Consider the following 25031-nt stretch of genomic DNA (forward strand, 5'->3'; position numbering starts at 1 on the left):
GCAACATAAATACAAATCTTTCCCTTGCCTATCAGTGTCATATTAACATTTACAGCCAGTGATCCATGCTGAAAAGTCTTGTGCGTACACAGATGACTGGTTTTGCGTGTGGGTGATGCCATCTGTGGTCAAATAGCCTTCCAAGCCTCTCAGTCTCAACCCGTATTTAGAATGTCCACTTGGGTAAGGTACCAAAGGGTCAATGATGTGGGAGCAATGTCTTGGGGAGTGGAGGAAAGGAGAAAAGGGAGGAAACAATCTTGTTTCCGACATGTGTGCAACAGCATGAACAACATTGGAAAATGTCCCATGCAGAGCAATGGGGGAAACAGGCACCGAGACAGAGAGGCTGATCAGTAAAGCAGCAAAAAGCATTGTAGCAAATTCTTGCATTACACAAAAGTGCTGACTTGCGAAAAATAATATCCTTAAATCCTGAACTTATAAATTATAAATTGCAAAGTGATTACCAGTCAAAGAAAAATGCAAGATCTTTGCACAGAAAGCACCACTGGAGACTGAACTACTTTCTGACGTAACTAAAAACGGGGCCTTTGGCCAAGTCTGATTTCAGGGTTTTTCTGAAATTTTCAGAGGGGGGTTATAGAGCAACCTAATAATGACATTTGAATTGGACTGTTGACAAAGACTGAACTTGACTTTCATATCCTGCTTGCATAACATCACTTCCTCCAAAGGCGGGGTGTGGTATATCTGGGACGGCTACTGCCAGCAGACCTTACCATTAGAGCCACATTCAAACTGAACGCCTACTCAGCCCGTAAAAAGCCAGCCACTGGATTCATTGCTCATCCCGTACAGCACTTGAGGTGGGCCAGCCAAGGAGCTAAATTGATGGAATTTACACAAACATCCAGAGGCTAGACTTGTTTGCCCTAGCGACTGGGTGCGTGTTTAACATCAATACATTCTGTTATTTGGGAAAGGGGAACTGGAAGAGAACAAAGTCAGATAAATAATTTATGGCAGGAGGGAAGACGCTAAAAGCATTGTGAATGCATACCAATAACAGTGTTATTATTCAAACAAAAGAGGACGTGTTAGAATGGATTTTCCAAGTCCTTGTGGCAAAATACCTCACCCATCGCTAATGCATGTCTGAAAACCTATCCTTCATTCATTTTGCAGATTGCTGTTGGAACTTGGCCCAGGGCCCAATTTCAGTCATGATGCAGCTGTGCTATATATCTCTTCGTGTCTGGAATCCATGTCGAGTGCATATTCCACATGTGATTCATATTACTTTATATACTCGCACACAAGATTAAAAACGCAGTTCACTACTCAGGGCTCAAAATAGGGGGGTGGGGGGAGGGAGGGATCAGTTTACACCTCGGTTCACTTGAGAAAAAGGGAGTCCCGATGTCCCACCCATTCTGGATTCTCCTGCATCATTTTCCCATCTCAAGCTCGGAGCTTTCCACTCATCTCATCCTCCCATTTTTCCACACCAATGAGCCGTCAGTCTCCTATGCTGTGTCCATCCACGGTTGTGGCAGTGTGTAGGACAATTAGCATACTGATGGGGGGGGAGAGTGCTGCATGTGGCAAACTGCATACACCAGTACTTTTGGCATACTTAAGCATAGGTGTGGGAGAGAGGGCTCTGGACAGAGGGGGAAAATTTTGCTATGCCTCACATTGCCCTCAGTGTAGCCGAAATAAATTGGAAAATCGTACTTTAAAGGTTATTTGTTAGTGTTACAAGTAGGCTTACATTAAGACTGTAATGAAGTTACTGTGAAAATTCCCTAGCCACCACACTCAGGTGATTGTTTGGGTACACTAGGGGAGAATTTAGCACGGCCAATGCAACTAACCAGCACGCCTTTGGGACTGTGGGAGGAAACTGGAGCACCCGGAGGAAGCCCACACAGACATGGGGGAGGGTGGTGGAACTTGCACACTCCGCACAGTCACCTAAGTTGAGAATCAAACCCGGGTTCCTGGCGCTGTGAGGCAGCAATGGTAACCACATGCCACATGTTCTTAATTTTACAATATGTCCAGACTGAGAGAGGTTATAATGTAGGAAAATGCAGCAGGCAATTTGTATACAGCAAGGAAACACAAGCTGCAATCAACTCAATAACCAGATGAGCTGTTTAACATTGGTTGGGAGATGAATACTGGCCAGGAAAGCTCTTCTTCACACAGCACCAAAGTGTTACATCCACATTGGAGGACAGACAGGGTCTCTGTCTTATCAAAATGAAGGCAGTTCCGACACGCAGCACTCCCTCGGTGCTGCACTGAAGTGTCAGCCTGAATCCTGTGCTGACGTCTCTCTTGAGTGAGGCTTGAACACACAACCTTCTGACTCAGAGATGGAAATGTTATCAAAACAAAGTGAGGCTGACACTTTCAATTAACCGTCACCAAACAAAACCTATAATCTACCTCCTCAGACATCACCAGTTTTTTCCACACTTCCACTCCATGAGCTCTGCGAGACTCACAATCGCAATTATGAACTTCTTAAAAAAAAACAGTTTCTGCGGGTTCTACCAACAGGTCTATTTCAGACCTAGGACTGGAACAAATAGATAATTCCTCTCGTGAATACCAGATAACGTATGTGTTTTCTCAATAGTTGGAACCATTTAGAACTCGTGTCTGCAATAAGCATCATGGAGGGGAAAGGGCAAGAGTCAGTTTTCCTGGCAGTAAGCTCCTCAATTTTTGCCTCAATAACAAATATAATTAGACTGTTGTGAATGATATGGTTGATTTCCTGATTGAACATTCCTGGCAAGGAGTGGCAGCTGGGAATTCACAGGCCTTTAGTTGTTGAGTTCCATTCATCAACTTAAATAGACAGAAAATCATCATCTGTGGGGAAGTGCACATTTCCAAAGGGCCCTCACTCTAACTCACACCATGCTGAGAGCACCTGATCAGAGAATCGTCCTTCATATGTTGTCGGACACGATTTTCCAGGCCCGCTGTGCTGGTCGAGTAGCGTAGCAGGTTGGGAAATTTAAGCAGGAGCCAAAAAAAGGAATCGCAACTGGCACCGGGCGGAGGGGTGGTGGGATTGGTGATCGGGAGGGTGGAGGTAGGAGGGTCAGGGCCGGCGATGTTGGGGGTGTATACTAAGAGATCGCGCATGACCATGGGCCCCTCAGCAGTCTGATGGCGGTCTCAGTGTTGGCACAGAATGCCATAAATTCATTTCATTGAGCTCGCCCAAAGATCAGGCAGGAAAACCTCCCGTTTTGCCGCCTGTTGGACATTTAGAATTTTGTTTGGTAAAATCGCGCCTGTCAGGTTTGGATCGCAGAGTCCTTATCTGAGGAAAGATGTCCTTGCTATAGAGGGAGTGCAGCGAAGGTTTACCAGGCTGATTTCTGGGATGGCAGGTCGGTCATGTGGGGAGAGACTAAGTCAGTTAGGAATATGTTCACTGGAGTTTAGAAGAGTGAGAGAGGATCTCATAGAAACTTATAAAATTCTAACAGGGTAGATTCAGAAAGAATGTTCCCAATGGGTGGGGGAATCCAGAACTAGAGGTCATAGCTTGAGGATAAGGAGAAAACCTTTTAGAACTGAGGTGGGGAGAAATTTCTTCACCCAGAAGGTAGTGAATGTAGTTGATGCCAAAACGTTGTCTGATTTCAAGAAGAAATTAGATTTCGCTCTTGTGGCTAAAGGGATCAAGGGATATGGAAGAAGAAAGGATCAGGATATTGAATTCGATGATCAGCCATGACCAAAACGAATGGCGGAGCAGGCTTGAAGGGCCGAATGGCCTACTCCTGCTCCTAGTTTCTATCTAATAGAATAAACTTCATTGCAATTTTAATGTAAGCCTACTTGTGACATTAATAAATAAAATTCTGAAAGAAATTGAAGTATAGACACTATTGCAATATGGGAAAGAATGTGGATTCAGGCCCCTGCTCGAGAGACATGAGCACTTTATCTAGACTCACGCTAATTCAGCACTGACACAATACAACCCTGCACTGATCGGAGATGCTACTCCTCAGGAGACACATTAAACTGGGGTGAGGGAGGTGGGAAAAATAACTCAGCAAATGTTTGGTTCGGAATAGGCAAACTTGTCTTTAAATAAATTTAAATATGATTAGCGGGCTTCCCCGCCGTACGGACCGCCCACACTTAGAATCCTCACATGCCAATGTGAAGTCACATCGATGAGGTTTACAATAGGTATTTAAAAACACAAAGTAGTTGAAGGGAATCTGTCGGGCGTGCACAGGTAAGTATAGCCCTCAGGGGGACAGGGGCATGCCCAGGCAGTGCCTGGCACAGTTGGCATGTGTGGCGGGGTAGTTCCCCATTGTCTGCGTGCGGGGGGGGGGGGTTCACCTTATCGGTGATGGTGGAAGTTTGCCGCAGTGTATGTGGGAAGGGGGGACATTTCTTTTGGTGCAGATCGGGGTGCCATTTAAAAACATCTGCAGCAGTTTTTTTTAACTCTAAGTGCTGGATTACCTGGTGAGAAAAGCCAACTGTGCAGACGGAACATTGCAGCACTGAGAGTAAACATCTGAAAATATTGCCCAATGATTGAGGGGTTAATATTGGCCAGGAAACTAGAGATAACCTCCTCTTATCCTCTTCAGAAGTACCATGGGATCTTGTCGATCCACCTGACAGGTAGACAGGACCTCAGTTCAACAACTGATCACAATGGCACAGTGGTTAGCACTGCTACCTCACAGAGTCAGGGAGCCGGGTTCGATTCCCAGCTTGGGTCACTGTCTGTGCGGAGTCTGCATGTTTTCCCCATGTCTGCGTGGGTTCTTCCAGGTGCTCTGGTTTCCTCCCACAGTCTGAAAGATGTGCTGGTTAGGTGCATTGGACATGCTAAATTCTCCCTCAGTGTACCTGAACAGGTGCCAGAGTGTGGCGACTGGGGGATTTTCGCAGTAGCTTCATTGCAGTGTTAATATAAGCCTACGTGTGACACTAATAAACAAACTTAAACCTAAACATGTCTGACAGACTGCACTTCCAACACTGCAGCACATCCACAGTGGACACAAACACACATACACCCACACGCATCTAATTTCACACATGAAGAGACTTGGGCAACTCCTGTGCAACTGAACCACACTGAGAGAAAAAGGAACATGGAAAATTAGCTTTTATTTTAAAGCTACCACTAATATCCAATGTAAAATTTCTACTATTAACTTTGAATTTACACCGAAAGAGAAAATGCTGGAAAATCTCAGCAGGTCTGGCAGCATCTGTACAGAGAGAAAAGAGCTGACGTTTCGAGTCCAGATGACCCTTTGTCAAAGCTGTTGAATTTGATGTTGAGACGTAACATGCCTAGCCGGAAGATGAGCTTTGACAAAGGGTCATCTGGGCTCGAAACGTCAGCTCTTTTCTCTCCTTACAGATGCTGCCAGACCTGCTGAGATTATCCAGCATTTTCTCTTTTGGTTTCAGATTCCAGCATCTGCAGTAATTTGCTTTTATTTGAATTTACACCGGTTAAAGATGACTGCCCTCAGAATATTTGAAAAACTTTTACCCGTTCGGCCTCGTGTACGATGGTATTGGACCAGGAAGCTTTGAATACGTATTTATTCATCAAAAGTTTTTTTTCTTTTTAAAAAAAGAACAGGTCAATTGCTTGCTGTGCTGGGTCATAAGAATAATTATAAAGGTTACCTCGGCTACCAGTTCATAGCATCTGTCACTACCCATGCTTGAATATTCATAAGATGCATAATTGCTTCGGACAAACCTCTCATGCACTACCTTTAAACAGTAGAGAAGGCAGCAGCACTTGCGTACTGTCACTTAACAACTGAGTTCCATCATGCTGAAAAGCAAAATGTGGGGAGGTTGCCAATCTGAACTAAAGATCAGTAATCGCTGGAAATACTCAGCAGGTCTGGAGGCATCTTGTGGAGAGTGAAAGAGCAGAGTTTCAGTGAAAGAAGCATTCGATGTTAATTCTGTTTTTCTCTCTCTCAGTAAGAGTTTTAACAACACCAGGTTAAAGTCCAACAGGTTTATTTGGTAGCAAATGCCATTAGCTTTCGGAGCGCTGCTCCTTCGTCAGATGGAGTGGACGTCTGCTCTCAAACAGGGCATACAGAGACACAAAATCAAGTTACAGAATACTGATTAGAATGCGAACCTCTCCAGCCAACCAGGTCTTAAAGATGCAGACAATGTGAGTGGAGGGAGCATTAAGCACAGGTGCTTAATGCTCCCTGTGCTTAACCTGTGTTTAATGCTCCCTCCACTCACATTGTCTGCATCTTTAAGACCTGATCAGCTGTAAAGATTCGCATTCTAATCAGTATTCTGTAACTTGATTTTGTGTCTCTGTGCCCTGTTTGAGAGCAGATATCCATTCCATCTGACGAAGGAGCAGCGCTCCGAAAGCTAATGGTATTTGCTACCAAATAAACCTGTTGGACTTTAACCTGGTGTTGTTAAAACTCTTACTGTGTTTACCCCAGTCCAACGCCGGCATCTCCACATCATGACTTTCTCTCTCTCTGCAGACGCTACCAGAGCATTTCCAGCATCTTCTGGGTTTTTTTAATTTCAGAGTTCCGTCATTTGACTATTTTGATAAATTTAGCAAATTAGATGCATCATCATATGATCTCCACAAACAAAACATAAGTGAGCAATGCAAGGTTCGAAAGTTTGCTGGCACATATCCCAGCACCTCATTATTACCATAACACCTCACAGATATAGTTAGAGTAGTGAAAACAAGAAATGTGCTACAGAATAGTCGGAACAGTTAAAGGAAGGGCAGAAATCAGGGAGTGATTTTTTTTTCCCGAGAAAAAGAACTGCGGCACAGTGGCGTGGTGGTGGGCGGCAGGGTGGCACAGTGGTTAACACTGCTACCTCACAGTGCCAAGGACCTGGGTTCAATTCCGACCTCTGGCCACTGTCTGTGGGGAGTCTGCACGTTCTCCCCGTGTCTGTGTGGGTTTCCTCTGGGGTGACTCGGTTTCCTCCCACAGTCCAAAGATGCGCGGGTTAAGTTGATTGGCCATGCTGAATTTACCTGTTGCGCCCGCCACGGGAATTGTAGAGGGCGGGACACAGACCACACAAAGTTCCGTTGACCTGATGAGGGATTTCCCGGTCTTAAGGCGAGCGCTGCCGAAAATTCCCGCCCTGTGTGTCGGGGTGATTAGCAGGATCAATATGTGGGGTGACAGGGATAGGGCCTGGGTGGCAATGCTGTCAGCGCAGACTCAATGGGCCAAATGGCCTCCTTCTGTACAGTAGGAATTCTATGATTCTAAATGTTAAGGACATAAAGTTCCATCACTTTAATCAATGTGAGAACAATACAATCAGCATAACTAAATGAAAGAATGTCACATTTTGTCAAGTTAATTTTCTTTTCAGCCAGCCAAAGGGAGAGTCTTTGAATTTAATTTCTTGGTCCCAGTAATTTTCCTTTACTTACTGTTGCCTGAAAGCTCATTAATCTGTACTGGTTAACTGTGCAATAACACTTCACTCTAATTGCCTTTTTCAAACTGTGTAATAAAATAATTGCAATGTTGGCTTACAGTGAAATCAAATATTGTACAGTATAACAGCCAGTCACCTCTACACTGTCATACAAGATCAAAGGCTTAAAGAGGTTTGTGAAAAGTCATCTCATGCTTTAAGAATGGAAAATATCCAAATTTTCACCTGGGTGATTCTAATGCTGCACTTGGGAGAACGCGAGGAAAGCAGACTGGTGTGTCGAGCAACGATTCAGCGCTGGCTCACAATAATCATCAGATGCTTTTTGGTACAATGTTGCCGCATTTCTGAAAGGGGAAAATAACCAGAAACTAAAAAAAACGAGAGACGGATTTAGTGAGGGCAAAAGCAAAATACCGCCAGTGCTGGAAATCTGAAACAAATACAGAACACGTTGGAAAATCTCAGCAGGTCTGACGGCATCTTGTGGGGAGAGAACGGGGCAAAGATTTGAGTCTGGATGACCCGAGCGGCACGGTGGCACAGTGGTTAGCATCGCTGCCTCACAGCGCCAGGGACTCGGGTTCAATTCCGGCCTTGGGTCACTATCTGTGACGTTGTCTGCGTGGGTGTCCTCTGGGTGCTCCGGTTTCCTCCCACAGTCCAAAGATGTGCAGGTTCGGTTGATTGGCCATGCTAAATTGCCCCTTAGTGTCATGGAATTGGCAGGGTAAATGTGTGAGGTTACGGGAATGGGGCCTGGGTGGGATTGTGGTTGGTGCGGACTCGATGGGCCGAACGGCCTCTTGCACTGTAGGGATTCTAATGGTTCATCAGTGCTGAATAGTGATGGTGACCGAAACGAGATTAAAATAAAATTTTGAGCAAGCCTTTGTGTAGCAAGGGGTAGATGAATTTGGGAAGAGTGCTCCAGAGCAGAGAGTCAAAATGATTGACGGTCGTGCTGCCGAGAGAAAAGAGAGTCAAAAGCGACCCAGCAGAGATGGAGACAGAACCATTTTCTACCTCCGGTTTTTAAGCTCCACTTCATTGCAGATCAAATGACGTACACAGCTCCTTCTACATTAACCTGGCAACATGCCTAGGCCTGAATCTCAGGAGGTGAACTTTCAGGGAGGACGGTTTGCTTTTCAATGCCTTTATCAGCTCTGTAAGGCTTTTCAAAGCTGCTAACAAGGAACCTTGTGTTACAATAGAACACAACCATCCAATTGTCACCATGTCAAAAGCTTTCTACAGCTGCTGACTATTCACCGTGGTATCAAACAAGTAATAGCAAAACGTGGAAAGGTCCGTTGACCTCGGGTGGGATTTTACGGTTTCAGGATGAGCAAGGCCGTAAAATCCCACCTTCGGATTTTAAAAAAAAAATCAATTGTTGCAAACAAACTTTAAACGTCAAAATCCTGGAGTTCCCTCCCTAACGGCATTATGGATCAACCCACAGCACACGGACTGCAGCGATTCAAGGCGGCGGCTCACCACCACCTTCTCAAGGGCAACTAAGGATGGGAACCACTCCATCTGACGAAGGAGCTCTGCTCCGAAAGCTTATGGTATTTGCTACCAAATAAACCTGTTGGACTTTAACCTGGTGTTGTGAGACTTCTTACAATCAAATACTGGCCAGACAGCAAGGCCCATGTCCCACTAATGAATAAAAACAAAATTAGGCAGTGGCCTGACTGGTTGCACGTAATCTATTGATCAAACTGACTTGAGATCAAACTGAATCATCCGTATGTCAATGTAATGACACCTTTCTCCCCAAAAAGTAGCAGCTTCCCCCATTCAAAGGGACAGGGTAATCTGGATTATTGTATCACTTCAGTAATATCACTGAAGGTGCAGTTACACCAAACACCGACGGCCAACGATTTTAGTATGAATTGGGTGCTATGGCCAAGACTGACTGCAAAGAAAAGTGAATTGAGACGTTCTCCTGAAGTGTGCCTGCCTCTGCTTCGCTGAGGCATCATGTTGGGCCCAGTCCAGCTTCACACGGCACTTCCACGATAATTGCAGCATCAGCGCAAAGTGAAACCACTTTACACTGATACTATAATTATCGAGTAAACATCCCGGGCAATTATTGACAAGAGAGTCACTTTTACTATAACGCCCTTACTCAAAGACAATTTGAAAACATTCATGATATAATATCTGCATAATAGTACGGGATTTGATTTTAGTTTCGTTGCCAATGCAATTCTCACTTGCCTTGATCCCACTCGATACTGGCCTGAATTTTACCGCCCCGCCCTCTATGGGAATCGGAGTGGGCGAGGGGCGGAACATGGAAAGGTCCATTAACCTCGGGTGGGATTTTATAGTTTTGGGATGAGCGAGGCCTAAAATCCCACCCATTGACTTCTAATTTTTAAAAAAATTAATTGTTGCAAACTAACTATAAACCCCAGGGCGGCGCGGTGGCACAGTAGTTAGCACTGTTGCCTCACAGCGCCAGGGACCTGGGTTCGATTCCGGCCTTGGGTGCTTGTCTGTGCAGAGTCTGCACGTTCTCCCCATGTCCCCGTGGGTTTCCTGTGGGTGCTCCGGGTTCCTCTCACAGTCCAAAGATTTGCAGGTTGGGTGCATTGGCCATGCTAAGTTGCCCCTTGGTGTCCAAAGATGTGTAGGGTGGGTGGATTAGCGGGGTAAATGCATGGGGTTACAGGGATAGGGCGGGAGGGGTGGGTCTTGGTAAGATGGTCTGTTGAGAGTTGGTGCAAACTCGTTGGGTCGAATGGCCTCCTTCTATAGGGATTCTATAATTCAAATTGTCAGCTCAGCTAGTGGCTCAGTGGGTGAGCAAACTGTCTGAGAATATGGCAGGTCCACGGCAACCCAAGTTCAATTCCTGGTCTTACTCCAAGTTAGGCCATATCAACTGTGGTCCTGATGATGGCATGATATCCCTCAGATATGATCAGTCAGCATATTCCATAATGGTTGCAAGAGCTTTGTGGGGAGATACTGAGTGAGACCAAAATTGTGATTACGAATGGGCTTGGCTGTGATGGACCCATAGTTGACCACCTTTCTGGCATTCATTAGTCCAAAATTCACAGAGAAAATCAACTTGCACACAAACTTATTCAACCATATTCTCCCTCCATATAACTTCAAATGAAAACAATGCCAAGGAGACAACACAATAGTTATCGAGTATCGTCGCAGCGGAGAATTGTTTCACCAAATGTGTTCGCAGTGGTGAGCCAAGGAAAAGAATGAAAATAAATTGATTGAGTTTTTCAAGAGATGTTGCAGGTCATTTCTCTGGAATTTACGTTTATTTATTAGTGTCACAAGTAGGCTTACATTAACACTGCAATGAAGTTACTGTGAAAATTCCCTAGTTGCCACACTCTGGCATCTGTTCGGGTACACTGAGGGAGAATTTAGCACGGCCAGTGCACCTAACCAGCACATCTTTCGGACTGTGGGAGGAAACCGGAGCACCCAGAGGAAACCCACGCAGACACTGGGGAGAACGTATAGACTCTGCACAGACAGTGACCCAAGCCCGGCATCGAACCCTGATCCCTGACGCTGTGTGGCAGCAGTGCTAACCATTGCCTAAATGCAGTCAGTTACCTTTCAGATGTGGTCCAAAGACAAACAGGTCACTGAATGTTTAGGAAATCCTTGACGACAAAATAAACTTCTCCCATTGGAATATCACGGGCTGAATGTTCAAAGCGCGTGCTCTCAATTCCAACAGCGGCCACATTTCACAGCAAAACATCACGCCCGCAATGGTTTTTACATTGTTTCTCATAAATCAAATTACTGACATTACGGACAAGAGCTGATGCAAAGAGGGATAGCAGCAGGCTTATTGTGATCTCTGGAAATATCTTTGCTTGAAAGCCTTTTCCAAACACCACACTCTCCAAGTTGGTAAAAGCTATGAATTCCAAGAAATTCTAAAAATGCCCAGCTACTCTGGCCATGTGGAGATATTCAACGCAGCTTTTATTATGTAATGTAGCCCGCTACATCAGAATCTCTGGCCATTTTCCAGAGATATTTTGAGAGGTGATTTTTATGGGCAGACAGTTGTTAAAATCATCCAGTGGGACTTACCGGCTCTCTTCCCATAGCTTCTGATTTTAATCTGCTCCTTCAGGCATGCATGAAGGACATTCCCCAGATACCTTTGGGATCATTGTTTAAATGTATGGATCAGACTCCAATTGCGTCACTGAGAGCCATCAGCTGTTTTAACCAGGGCCTGCTTCGGGAAGCAGTTGTGGCTTTCCTGCAAGGTCAACTTAGCAGGAAAAAGAAAGCTTTGCTGTTGAACAGTGCATTTCATGGCCACTGACCATCCCAAAATACTTTACAGCCTAAAAAGTACTTTCTTGAAGTGTAGTCACTTGTGTAACGTCGGAAATGCAGTAAGCAATGTGCACATAGTCACCTCCCACAAACAGCAACGTGATAATAACTAGATAATCTTTTTTTGTGGTCACTTGAAGGATTAATATTGGCCAGGACACCAGGGAAATGTTTCTTCCTTAAGATGGTGCCACAGGGCAGGATTTGAGAAATTGGCACCTGAAGTCAATGGACCTGGGGTGGGGGTGGAGGGGTGGGGGGGGGGGGGTGGGGGGGGGGGGGGGGGGGGGTGGGGGTGGAGGGGTGGGGGGGGGGGGGTGGAGGGGCGGGGGGGGGGGGGGGTGCCCCCACAGGACCAGAAAATTTAACCCATCTTTTATTTCGCATCCACCCAAACTGGCCGATGGTACCTCAGTTTAACATCTTATTCAAAAGGTACCTTTGACAGTGCAGCACTTCCTTACTGCAGCACTCAACCTTGATTTTTGTTTAAGTTTCAGTTTATTTATTAGTGTTGGCTTACACTGCAATGAAGTTCCTGTGAAAATCCCCTAGTTGCCACCACCTGGCGCCTGTTCGGGTACACTGAAGGCGAATTCAGCATGGCCCAATGCACCTAACCCACACGTCTTTCAGACTGTGGGAGGAAACATGGAGCACCCGGAGGAAACCCACGCAGACACGGGGAGAACGTGCAAACTCCACATCGACGGTGACCCAAGGCCGGGAATCGAACCCGGGTCTCTGGCACTGTGAGGCAGCAACGCTAACCACTGAATGATATACCATCATTCAGGATGTTTAAAGTTAGTTTATGCCGTACTGCCAATTTTAAGACTTGGGATTTTGTCATATCTTTTCAAGTTTTACTATTCGTGATTGCACAAATGTGCCAAAATTCAGTGTGGGAAAAATGAAACACCCAAAATCTGAGGAAATTTGAAGAAACTTGCAAAAAGCATTTATTTTGTTCCAAGTGGATGCAACTCAGACAAGCAAAGGATTTCCAAAATAAGGTTTAGTCTAGCTAATAATGATAACAAGTGATCGCAAAACCAATGCAAGTAGTGGCCATGATCTATGTAAATACTTACCAGCAATATATTATTTTGAAATTAAAAGTAAAATTAAGGCGCCTAACCTTAAAAATCCCTTACAGGAATTTCCACGGCTGCCCCCGAGAGGCTTTTCCGGGGTGAGGAGGGAATTTCCTCATTTGCTTGGTGTGAAACACAAGGCAGCGATTCAGTAGTATATCCAGAGTATTCCTACCAAGTTGCAGCAGGAGTAATGCCGGGTGGCCTGTGAATGTTTATTGTGGTGACTTCAACCATTTAACTGCCATAATGATCATAGATCATAGAAATTGTTGGCGATTACGCACAGGGGAACAGTTACCATCTTGCTTTTAGTAAACAGTGTTCTACTGTATGACCCAAGTTAACCTTTAATTGGTGACCTCAGCCTTAAGGTCAGTGAGGGGACTCCCTTGATTGGGAGCTCCCACTCCCTAAGCCTTCAGTCCAGTCTTAGTGCAGCCTGGTCTGGCCCTGCTGAGGCTGGCTAAAGTGCGGCCCAGCAAGGATTGGGATCTGCGTTCTCAAAGAGCGTGAGGGAAGGGGGAATGTTTGTAAAACAACCCACACAGAGGCAGTAGGGACAGGATCAACTGTGTCAGTGCCCTGCTGCCTCTGTTCCATTCCTAGCTCAAGATATTTGTGGTTGCGCAAAGAACATAGTCCTTGCAGTCCTGAAAGAGGATGCAAGAAAAGAAATGAATAAAATGTCCACATTTCTCAGCCGTTGCTTACTTCCCTGCTGAAAGTAAGGTCCAGAGCTGTGAGCAAACACATCATTCAGACATACAAAATGCAATGTAAGCAATAAAATCATAGATGGGACGTGTATCCCACTTTTGGTTGAGATTCGCAAATAAAGTTTCCAGCCTCCCCCCCACATTGATCTAGTATGCAAAATAAGCCCAGGAATGTTACCAGGAGAAATTAGTAAAAACTGACGATCCCTCATTGTAATCCTTCATGTGTTAAATCTGTAACTCACCATAAAATGCAATAAAGTTTACATTCATTGAAAAAATTCTGCGAGTGTTTTCCACAAAATTAAACCACTGGCCTTAAAACAGAACTTGTTCTGTCAAAAGTTTTGGATCGATAATGGAAATATGAATTCATTGTGGCAGAACTGCCCTTCCGACTTTGCACAATTGCCAACCTTTTCAGGTACCGACACGGTGGCACAGTGGATAGCATTGCTGCCTCACAGTGCCGGGGACCCAGGTTCAATTCTGGCCTCGGGTACCTGTCTGTGTGGAAACATAGAAACATAGCAGGAGGAGGCCATTTGGCCCCTTGACCTGCTCCGCCATTCATTACGATCATTGCTGATCATCCAACTCAATAGCCTAATCCTACTTTTTCCCCATAACCTTTGATCCCATTTGCCCCAAATGCTATATCCAGCCGCCCCTTGAATGCATTCAAGTTTGCATGTTCTTCCCGTGTCTGCGTGGGTTTCCTCCGGGTGCTCCAGTTTCCTCCTACAGTCCAAAGATGTGCAGGTTAGGTGAATTGGCCATGCTAGCTGCCCCTTAGTGTCCCAAGGTGTGTAGATTAGATGGGATTAGCCATGGTAAATGTGTGGGGTTATGGGGATAGGGCAGAGGTTATGGGGATAGGGCAGGGGAAAAGACATGGGTAAGTTACTCTGTCAGAGAGTCAGTGCAGACTCCTGTACTGTAGGGATTCTGTGACTCTATGATTCCATATTGTGTTTAGAGTCATAGAGGTTTACAACATGGGAACAGGCCCTTCGGCCCAATTTGTCCATGCCGCCCCTTTTTTTTTTTAAAACCCCTAAACTAATCCCAATTGCCCGCATTTGGCCCATATCCCTCTATACACATCCTACCCATGTAACTATCTAAATGCTTTTTCAAAGACAAAATTGTACCCGCCTGTACTATACCACTCACCACCCTCTGTGAGAAGAAATTGCCCCTCTGGACACTTTTGTATCTCTCCCCTTAAACCTGTGCCCTCTAGTTTTAGACTCCCCTACCTTTGGGGAAAGATATTGACTATCTGGCTGATCTGTGCCCCTCATTATTTTATAGACCTCTATAAGATCACCCCTAAGCCTCCTGCGCTCCAGAGAAAAAAGTCCCAGTCTATCCAGGCTCTCCTTATAACTCAAACCATCAAGTCATGGGGCGGCACGGTAGCACAGTGGTTAGCACTGCTGCTTCACAGCTCCAGGGTCCCGGGTTCGATTCCCGGCTCGGGTCACTGTCTGTGTGGAGTTTGCACATTCTCCTCGTGTCTGCGTGGGTTTCCTCCGGGTGCTCCGGTTTCCTCCCACAGTCCAAAGATGTGCGGGTTAGGTTGATTGGCCAGGTTAAAAATTGCCCCTTAGAGTCCTGAGATGCATAGGTTAGAGGGATTAGCGGGTAAATTATGTGGGGGTAGGGCCTGGGTGGGATTGTGGTCGGTGCAGACTCGATGGGCCGAATGGCCTCCTTCTGCACTGTAGGGTTTCTATGATTTCTATGAAGTCCCGGTAGCATCCTAGTAAATCTTTTCTGCACTCTTTCTAGTTTAATAATATCCTTAATATTTTGTTTGTGTTGTAACTGCCCAAAGCAACCTTCTATATTACACATTTTGTTAACTTAACCAACCATTTAGCCACTTCAGTGATGGCAGATGATGAAAATGCCTGAAAGTTGGTGCACAGGCGCACAGTTACTATCTTGCTTTTGCAGGTGACAGGAGGTTGAACAATATTTAGAACAGACCTGGGTTTTCACGAGTTTATTTCCGAGTGCTCTGAAGGTAGTTTTTGAAAAGATTGCAGCTGTTGAGAATAAAACGTCACATATATCAACAGCCCTGATCCTCTAGTTTCAAATGCTCCACCACCCTTTAGACTTTCTAAAATGCAGTCTCTGTGCCAGAGCATGCACCTGGAAGCACACCCGTCCTGGCAATGTCACAACTTGTCAATTACAGCGCAACTGATCATTCAGACAGGAGGAAATTCCATTGCTAATACCCAGTCCATTTATTAATATCCACTCTTACATTAAGGGATCCAATTTCAATTTGAGCTCAGTCCAATCTCCTGTAGCTTGCAACACACCATTACTCTGAATGAGGATACCCGAAATGAGGATATGAGTCAGCCTCCCATGGTATCAATTCTGAGATTCTATGAGCATGAACCTACTGCCCATCCTACGTGATGGCCAGGGACAGGTGGCTGCAAAAAATAAACTTATTTGCATGAAGTTAGAACTTAAAATGCAGGAAGGCAGATTCAATCCCGGCTTTCGAATGGGAATTGGATGACTATCTGGAGCTAGGATTGACAGGGCAATGGGGGAAAGGCAGGAAGATGGGACTGTATTGCACCTGCAGAGAGCCAGGACAGTCAGAGGGGCCAAATGACCTCCTTCTGTGCTGTTACCATTCAATGATTCAAAGTTGATTTTTCTCATGTCACTTGCAACTGGGAATGCCTGCTTCTCCAGAGCCATAGATTAACAGCGGCAGAGACCAGGACCAGATATACCAGTCTCCACTGCCTTAACACGGCACTGGGTTTTCTGGGAGGGATCATCCCAGTGTGTCCCTGCAAAAGGTGCAGCCTGACAGGGCAACTGTAAGGAAGCCGAAGTGCTCATTCCGAGCTTTCTGTCTGATTGTCCCGGTGCTTTGCTTATAGAGGAGGGCTATGGTCTGTTCCCAGACTCCAGACAACCGGAAGGTTGGTTGAGGAGGTCCCAGGAGAAGGCCAAAGACTGTAAGACAAACCACCAGAATTTATGTTGATGCCTCCCCCAAGATCTTAAAGTGCAACCAGGGCCTTTTAGCTACTGGTCTGTATCAGTTGCCAGACAGTCTCAAGCAATCAGATCAGATTCCCAGTTGCAGGCTTGACAGAAATGTGACTCCGGGCAGGAAATCTCGGTAGGTGCCAAAACATAATCACTTCACACAAATGGAAGCAGATTTAGACCATTCAAGCCTGCTCCACCATTCAATAAACTAATGGCTGATATGATTGTGGCCTCAATTCTACTTTCCTACGTGCCTTTCCATAATCCTCAAAGGGGGGGGCGAGGGTGATTTTCTGACCCTGTCCGCCACGGGAATCGTAATGGACGGGTGGGGAGGGAGGGGGATCATGCAAAGCTCTGTTGACCTCAGGAGGGATTTTCCGGTTTTGGGACCAACGCGGCCAGAAAACCCCACTCCTTGACTCCCTTATAGATCAAATATCTAACTCAGTCGTGAAAACGTTCAATGACCCAACCTCCACTGCTCTCTGTGGAAGAGAATTCCAAAGACAAACGGTTCATTTAGAAAATAAATTCCTCTCCATTGCAGTCCTAAATGGGAGACTCTTTCATCTAAATCTGTGTCCCCTAAATCTAGACTCCAACCACCCCACTACCCCACACAGACACAAGGGTGAACATCCTCTCAGCATTTACTGTATCTGATTTGATTTGATTTATTATTGTCACATGTATTAGTGTACAGTGAAAAGTATTGTTTCTTGCGCGCTATATAGACAAAGCATACCATTCATAGAAAAGGGAAGGAGTGAGCTCAGAATGTAGTGTTACAGTCATAGTTAGGGTGTAGAGAAAGATCAACTTAACGCAAGGCAAGTCCATTCAAAAGTCTGATGGCAGCAGGGAAGAAGCTGTTCTTGAGTCGGTTGGTACGTGACCTCAGACTCCTGTATCTTTTGCCCGACGGAAGAAGGTGGAAGAGATTATGTCCAGGAAGCATGGGGTCCTTAACTATGCTGGCTGCTTTTCTGAGGCAGCGGGAGGTGTTAACAGTGTCAACGGGTGGGAGGCTGGTTTGGGTGATGGACTGGGCTTCGTTCACGACCTTTTGTAGTTTCCTGTGGTCTTGGACAGAGCCCCCTCAATATCTTACATATTTCAAGCAGACCACCTTGCATTCCTCTAAACTCAAATGTGTATAGGCCCAACCTTTTCTCATAAAACAACACTTTCAACCTAGCGAATCTTCTCTGAACTGCTTTCAATGCAAGTATGTCCCTACTTAAATAAGACTAAAACTGTACACAGCATTCTAGGTGTGATCTCACTGTGCACAGTTGTAGCAAGATATCCCTACTTTTGTACTCCAGCCCCACTTTTATATCCCATCCTCCTTGCAGACATGGGGAGAATGTCATCCGAGGCTGGTATTGAATCCAGGTCCCCAGTGAGGCAGCAGCGCTAAACATTGCGCCACTGTGCCGCCCCTGTACGAAGATTAATGCTTCATCTGTATGAAGATTAAAATAGCTCACAATTATTGCAGTTTTTTTCTTACAAGGCACCATCATTTCTTGATGTATACTCTGTTTGCAGCATAAATACCATTGAGGCCTGGGGGTGAGACAAAGGAAGCTACTGCTCCCATCACTAACTTAGTTTTCTTGCTCTTTCCCAAACTGATTCTTCATATTCTGGGTCAAGATCATTTCTCACGACCATACGGATCTCACCCTTAATTCAGGAGATACCCCATCTTATTATCCGTTCTTCCCATCCTTTGAAATGGCAAATGAACTTAAGTATTCAGTTTCAGCCTTGGGTCACCTTGTAACCACATTCCTGTGAAGGCTATACCCATTTATTTCTTTTGCTGTGATCAATTCATCTATTTTGTTATAATTGCTGCATGCATTCAAATAAACAGCGTCACATGCTTTCATTTTATCATTTCACTCTCCACTATATTTGCTGGTGCACTGTTTCCCTTCCTGTCATACTCTGGGTATAATTATTCATTCTGCTACCTTGCACTATTGCCTTGTCCATTTTCCTTAACTTTCTAAATTTCCACTCAGTTAAACCCACATCCTCCCCACCCCCACTCCTTTTTAGCTGAAAGCCACTGCCCTAATCATTTAATTCACCAAGATACTGATCTCTGTGTGATTCAAGTGAATGAAATTGAATATTTAGCAGCTGTAGCACCACAAAAGGAATGGAACATTTTTCAAGTTGAAGAGTATTGACCCAAATCAGTCTTTTCCTTAACCAAATGCTGATGGGCCTGTTTCTGTGTTGAAATATCAGCCTGTTTCGGTGGCAAGAATCTTGCTATTTGTGCATTTTTACAAACATGACGATCATATCTACGAATGCCCTATTAAATCCAAAAGAGGTTAATTTTTCCACCAGACATATGAATGAGCTAGTTCAGTCAAAAGTGTAATCCTTGGTCGCACAAAACACTTTTCATATTTGACAACCTAATTTGAATTTAAAAAATCAAAACTGGTGCTCACATCTTCCTGTTTTCACTGTATACATATGAAAGCATACATTTTAATACCTTTGCACGATGTTATAATTATTAACTGGCAGCATCACAGAGGAATAACAGGCAAGTTAAGTCAGCTGCAGCTCTTGCACCCCTCCTTTCTGCCAAGTTTCCCCTTTGGCCGTACAGTTCCACAGCAAACACATCCACAGGATTCCTTCAGTTCTGTCCGTTAAGTAGCCATTCTTTATGCAGGAGTCTTAACCATCCACGTAGCCAGGCTGTTGTCCTCATGGGAGCAGTGCAGCTGAATCCCATCCTGTCCTCACTAATTTCCACACAATGCTGACTTCCAGATGAAATACATGATCGGGACCAGAGCCGCAGCCAATTAATTCCCCGTCAACCGCACACTCCCCTTCCCCACCCACCCCACCCCAGTGCACCTGCCATGACAAAGGTCAGCACAAAACTGGGATTAAACTTGGCACCTTCTCAAAATGTGTGCCTCAAACTACAAATTTGCCTGAAGCACCTAAGCCTTTGGGGAGTCGTTCTGGGCTCTTGAAGCCAAACAATTTTTCAGTATAATTACAAACTCTTGTCCATTCAGAAAATTGTTTCTTCACATTGCCCTGGCTTAGACGAGTAAACAAACTCACAATGCTCTCAGCGCTGTTAAGATCGAGTAATGTGTGGTGACAAAAATGTGTTTGTTACAGTCTCACAATTATAAAAACTATCCCTACACTTTGCGGTTTTGACAAGGCTAATAGCTAATCCATTGCGTGTCTCAGAGGTGGTAGACGTTAAGATCGTTTTAAAGTTGCACGGTGGCACAGTGGTTAGCACTGCTGCCTCACAGCGCCAGGGACCTGGGTTCAACTCCCGGCTTGGGTCACTGTCTGTGCTGAGTCTGCACGTTCTCCCCGTGTCTGTGTGGGTTTCCTCCGGGTGCTCCAGTTTCCTCCCACAGTCCAAAAGATGTGCTGCTTAGGTGCATTGGCCATGCTAAATTCTCCCTCAGTGTACCCGAACAGGCGCCGGAGTGTGGCGACTCGGGGATTTTCGCAGTAACTTCACTGCAGTGTTAATGTAAGCCTACTTGTGACACTGACAAATAAACGTTAGAAAGAGGATTTCTTTTCTCTGGTGGAGGAATAAGGTGTTAGGAAACATAAAATGGAAGCTGGGACAGTGAGGAGGAAAATCAGGAATCATTTATTCACACAAAGGATGACAGGAATCTCTATCCCCCAAAGTTTTGTAGATACTGGAGTTTTTAAATCTGAAATCAACAGATGTTTTTATTAGGTAATGGTACCTATCAGAGTTATGGCAGATAAATGACACTGCATACATCAACCCTAATCGAAATGATTGGCAAGTAGGCTCAAGGTGCGAAATGAATGCCCGTGTCCCAACATCCCTATTTCAAAGGGGCTTATGAATAATAAACACAATTGACTAATTCGCTCCCTTGCATACGAAGTTTGGCTGACACAAAATAGGGAAAACTGCATTTGTCAGTGTAATTGCAGCTCCATTATATAACAGAGAAACATGTACCTACCCAAAGTCTATAGAGTTGCAAGCACTAATATAATTTCCCCACGCGCACACACCTTTAATCCAGCCAAAAATCGCACCCAAATGCTACGGCATAGGCATGAAAGAAAAATTACTGACATTATCAGAAATGTTCTCAGTTTAAGAACACTGGGCTACCCAATCAATTAGCCAATATGATGTTGCACGTATAATGTCAATACTCTACCAGGGTCCGAACCCACAACGATCAGCAAGTGACCATTTTACTGCCATGCCACAAAGCTGAAGTGAGTTGTATATCTATCACCAGTAATGGGCGGCACGGTGGCACAGTGGTTAGCACTGCTGCCTCACAGCGCCAGTGGGTTCAATTCCGGCCTCGGGTCACTGTCTGTGTGGAGTTTGCACGTTCTCCCCATGTCTGCGTGGGTTTCCTCCGGCTGCTCTAACTTCCTCCCACAGTCCAAAGATGTGTGGGTTAGATTAATTGGCCATGCCAAATTGCCCCTTAGTGTCAGGGGGATTAGCAGGGTAAATATGTGGGGTTATGGCGGTAAGGCCTGGCTGAGATTGTTGTCGGTGCAGGCTCGATGGGCCGTATGGCCTCTTCCTGCACTGTAGGGATTCTATGATTTCTTTCCAAGTGAAACACTGTAACGTGACTTTCTTATTCCATATGAAATATACATGTGCATTTCAAGTGAAATGGAGCACTGAAGCTTGACTTCCACTTACCTCATTTTTTTTCCCAGTGATTGTTAATGAAGTGTCACATCTTATCAATAGCACTGACTCTATTGCAGTTATGATGTGGAGATGCCGGCGTTGGACTGGGGTAAACACAGTAAGGAGTCTAACAACACCAGGTTAAAGTCCACCAGGTTTGTGTTAACCTGGTGTTGTTAGACTCCTTACTCTATTGCAGTTCAGCAGGTTTCATCAAGAATCTCCATCAGTTACCAAAACAATGGTTACAGTAAGTAGATTTAAATAAAATGCCTGCATAAAACAATAAATAGTCAAAATAAAAACAGTAATTGCTCAAAATATCTAGCAGGCTAGGCAGCACTTGTGAAGTTCCTCAACCTCAAATGTTAACCCGGGGGGGGTGGTGGTGGTGGGATTCTCTCGCAGTTTTCTCACGTCATTCACAGGCGACAGACCTTCTGGTCCCGTTGCTGCCAATGGAATTTCCCATCCAATCCGGCTCACACTGCCGGGAAACCCACGGCAGGGGTCTGCCTTCGGCAGGACCAGAGGTCCCAATGGTGTGAACAGCTGGAGAATTCCCCTGTTTCTCTCTCCACTGATGCTGCCTGACCTGCTGAATATTTCCAGCGTTTTGTTTTTATTTCAGATTACTGTCACCCACAGTATTTTGTTTCTGAAAAAAACTGTCAAACCCTTCTTAAACTAGGTACATGACCAAGATTAGTGATTTTCAAGTACTGGTCACTGACTAGTTTATTTTTTCCACCGTTTTGCGAGGCCTGATGTACCACACAATTTTTAAAAGTTTATTCATTCATGGGACATGGGCGTCGCTGGCTGGCCAGCATTTATTGCCCATCCCTAGTTGCCCTTGAAGGGCAGTTGGGAGTCAACTACATTGCTGTGGCTCTGGAGTCACATGTAGGCCAGACCGGGTAATCTAATTGCAATGTATAAAATAAGAAAATGATATAAAAGGAAGAAAGGCCAAAAGAAATTTAGAACGTCAGAACATACAAAATGACATCCTATGTTGTAGAGGAAATCAAAACACTTGGAGTGTTATTTCTATTTAATAAAGAGGATTTGGCCTTGGTAACTGCTTTTTTGCTAATTTTTAACATGCACATGTTGAATGAGAGGATGAAGGAATGTGGGGTAGGTGGATTCTTACTGCTGTGTATTTTGGGATGTTTTAATGCCCATTAGTTTTTGGGGTGCCACATCGGTTCTGGTTACTGAAGTGGGGCACAATGTAACACCATCACTGAGCTACATCGCTGGTGACACCAGCAGAAGTAGAACAGGTGGAGAGAGATTTGGTTCCTTTACGGTAGAACATTCATAGCAAATGTATAAATTCTTTTTCATACAAAAGGTAAATCTTCTGATTGCATGTTTCTCCCACAGAGCTTGCCCGCCAAAAGCATACGCGAGGAAAGCATTTGCGCGCAACCATACAATTTCTGTCCATTAATTTTAATAGGCTTAAATTATGCCATCACGCAAACCAGCCTCCCATCCATTGGCTCTGTCTACACTTCCCGCTGCCTCGGCAAAGCAGCCAGCATAATGAAGGACCCCACGCACCCTGGACATTCTCTCTCCCACCTTCTTCCATCGGGAAAAAGATACACAAGTCTGAGGTCACGTACCAACCGACTCAAGAACAGCTTCTTCCCTGCTGCCATCAGACCTTTGAATGGACTTACCTTGCAGTAAGTTGATCTTTCTCTACACCCTAGCTATGACTGTAACACTACATTCTGCACTCTCTCGTTTCCTTCTCAAAGAACGAGATGCTTTGTCTGTATAGCACGCAAGGAAAATATTTTTCACTGTACGCTAATACATATGACAATAATAAATCAAATCAAATCAAGTCAAATTATAGCTAGCATGCATACAGATTTAGGATCGGTATTCTAGAGGGACAAGCTCTGCTGGAATTGCACAATTAGACAATATAAAACTGGAAAATCTAGTGTGAAGCACTGCACCTTAATATTTTTTGAAGAGAATGAGGCCTAGAGTGTTGACATGGAAAGATTCCATGAAAGAGATGAATTATCATTTTTACTAATGACTGGAAACTTTACAGCTTTATTTCAGATTAATTCTTACTTTAATTCTAAATTGAACAGCCTTTATATCAGATTAAGAGCAGGCTGTAAAGGGATTTTAACTTACCTGTGGCAGTGGTGAATTAACATTCAGGGTAAATAAATGGTAAATTATTGCAACTGAATGAATGGTTTTCCGAATAAGAGTCATATTGGACTCGAATCATTAACTCTGTTCCTCTCTCCACAGATGCTGCCTGACCTGATGGGTTTTCCCAGCATTCCTGCATTTATTGCAATTTAACTGTCTTAATTCAGTCACTTAATTCATTCAAATTCTTGGAATTATCAAAAGGAGGATGCATCTTGTGGTTTAACACAAAGGGGAGGAGGAGGGAGCAGATCAGAGGGGGATATAAAGGGGATAACAGGCTGTCACACGGGAAGACACAAAAGATGGATTTAGGAAGTTACAACAAATGAGCCTTTCAATCTGATAAGATTTTTCTGAGAACACTGCAAATTCCTTTAGAACCCCTACGGTGCAGAAAGAGGCCATCCGACCCATCGAGTCTGCACCAACTCTCCAAAAGAGCATCCCACACCCAGGCCTTCCCCTCCACCCTATCCCCGTAACACAAAGATCACTGGCAACATGATGGATTATACAATAGCAAATGTAACTAAGGATGATTAGGAAGCACCAGCTACGATAGATTACGTCTGAATAATTTACCAGACAAGAAGGTTACAAGGTTTGGTGGATGAGGCTATGGTGGTCGATTTTATCTATCTTGCTTCCAGAAGGGAATGTGATAATATCCCATATAATGAACTGATTCACAAGGTGGGTGACCATGAAATAGATGGCACTGACTGGATTGGCATGTGCAGTCCCACAGGATTATAATGGGCACTGTTTATAATTTCCATAAATTATAAAAAGAATGGAATCCTGCTCAGGGCTTCTATGTCTGCAGATAATAGCAAGTTTAATGCAGTGGCCATTGATGTGAATCAACTTGTGAATTAAAGCAGTCTGGTCACTGGATAGAGGGATGATGAGTGAAATTTAATAAGTGCTCATGTAAAAAAATATACTATGTGGGTTACAGTAAATGGCAACATGGTTCAGATAACAGATCAAGAAAAAGAACTGGGAGACTCGGTAGATAAAACTGCCAGTGTTTAGAGGTGGTCAAAAAATGTGAGGATATTAGCGCGAATGGTATGACATCTAAATCAAAGGAAATAACGTCAAAGTTGTACCTGGTGTTAGCGACACTATAACTGTGTTGAGTTATGATAAGACTGATTCTTGCCATTGGGGCCTAGGAAATAAGGAATGATTGCCCGTCCTGGAATTTCACACACTTGGGAAAGAAGAGAATGAGTGGGATTCAATCAAAGTCTTTAAAATTTTCATTATTATGGAGATGTTAGAGGTGGGAAAGTTCAACTGTCAGGCTCAAGATTCAAGGACTAGGTGGGAAGAGCGTAACTCCAGGTTAAAGATGTGGAACCAAAATGACAAATTTAGACATTATTTTCAGTAATAGGG

General features: G+C 44.6%; 1 protein-coding gene across 5 annotated transcripts in view; it reads right to left on the bottom strand.

Moving 5' to 3' along the window:
• The window catches only part of LOC144499821 (F-box-like/WD repeat-containing protein TBL1XR1), a 385459-nt gene that overhangs the window by 193110 nt on the left and 167318 nt on the right, over positions 1-25031 (bottom strand). For 2 of the 5 annotated variants that reach the window (XM_078222337.1, XM_078222338.1), the window contains one exon: positions 7690-7811. The exons of the other annotated variants lie outside the window; for them this stretch is intronic. The gene's annotated coding sequence lies outside the window, so the exon portion shown is untranslated. The remainder of the gene's footprint in view (positions 1-7689; positions 7812-25031) is intronic. 5 annotated transcript variants of the gene reach the window in all.

The sequence above is a fragment of the Mustelus asterias genome, chromosome 10 (genome assembly GCF_964213995.1).
Source record: "Mustelus asterias chromosome 10, sMusAst1.hap1.1, whole genome shotgun sequence".
Lineage (NCBI taxonomy): Eukaryota > Metazoa > Chordata > Chondrichthyes > Carcharhiniformes > Triakidae > Mustelus > Mustelus asterias.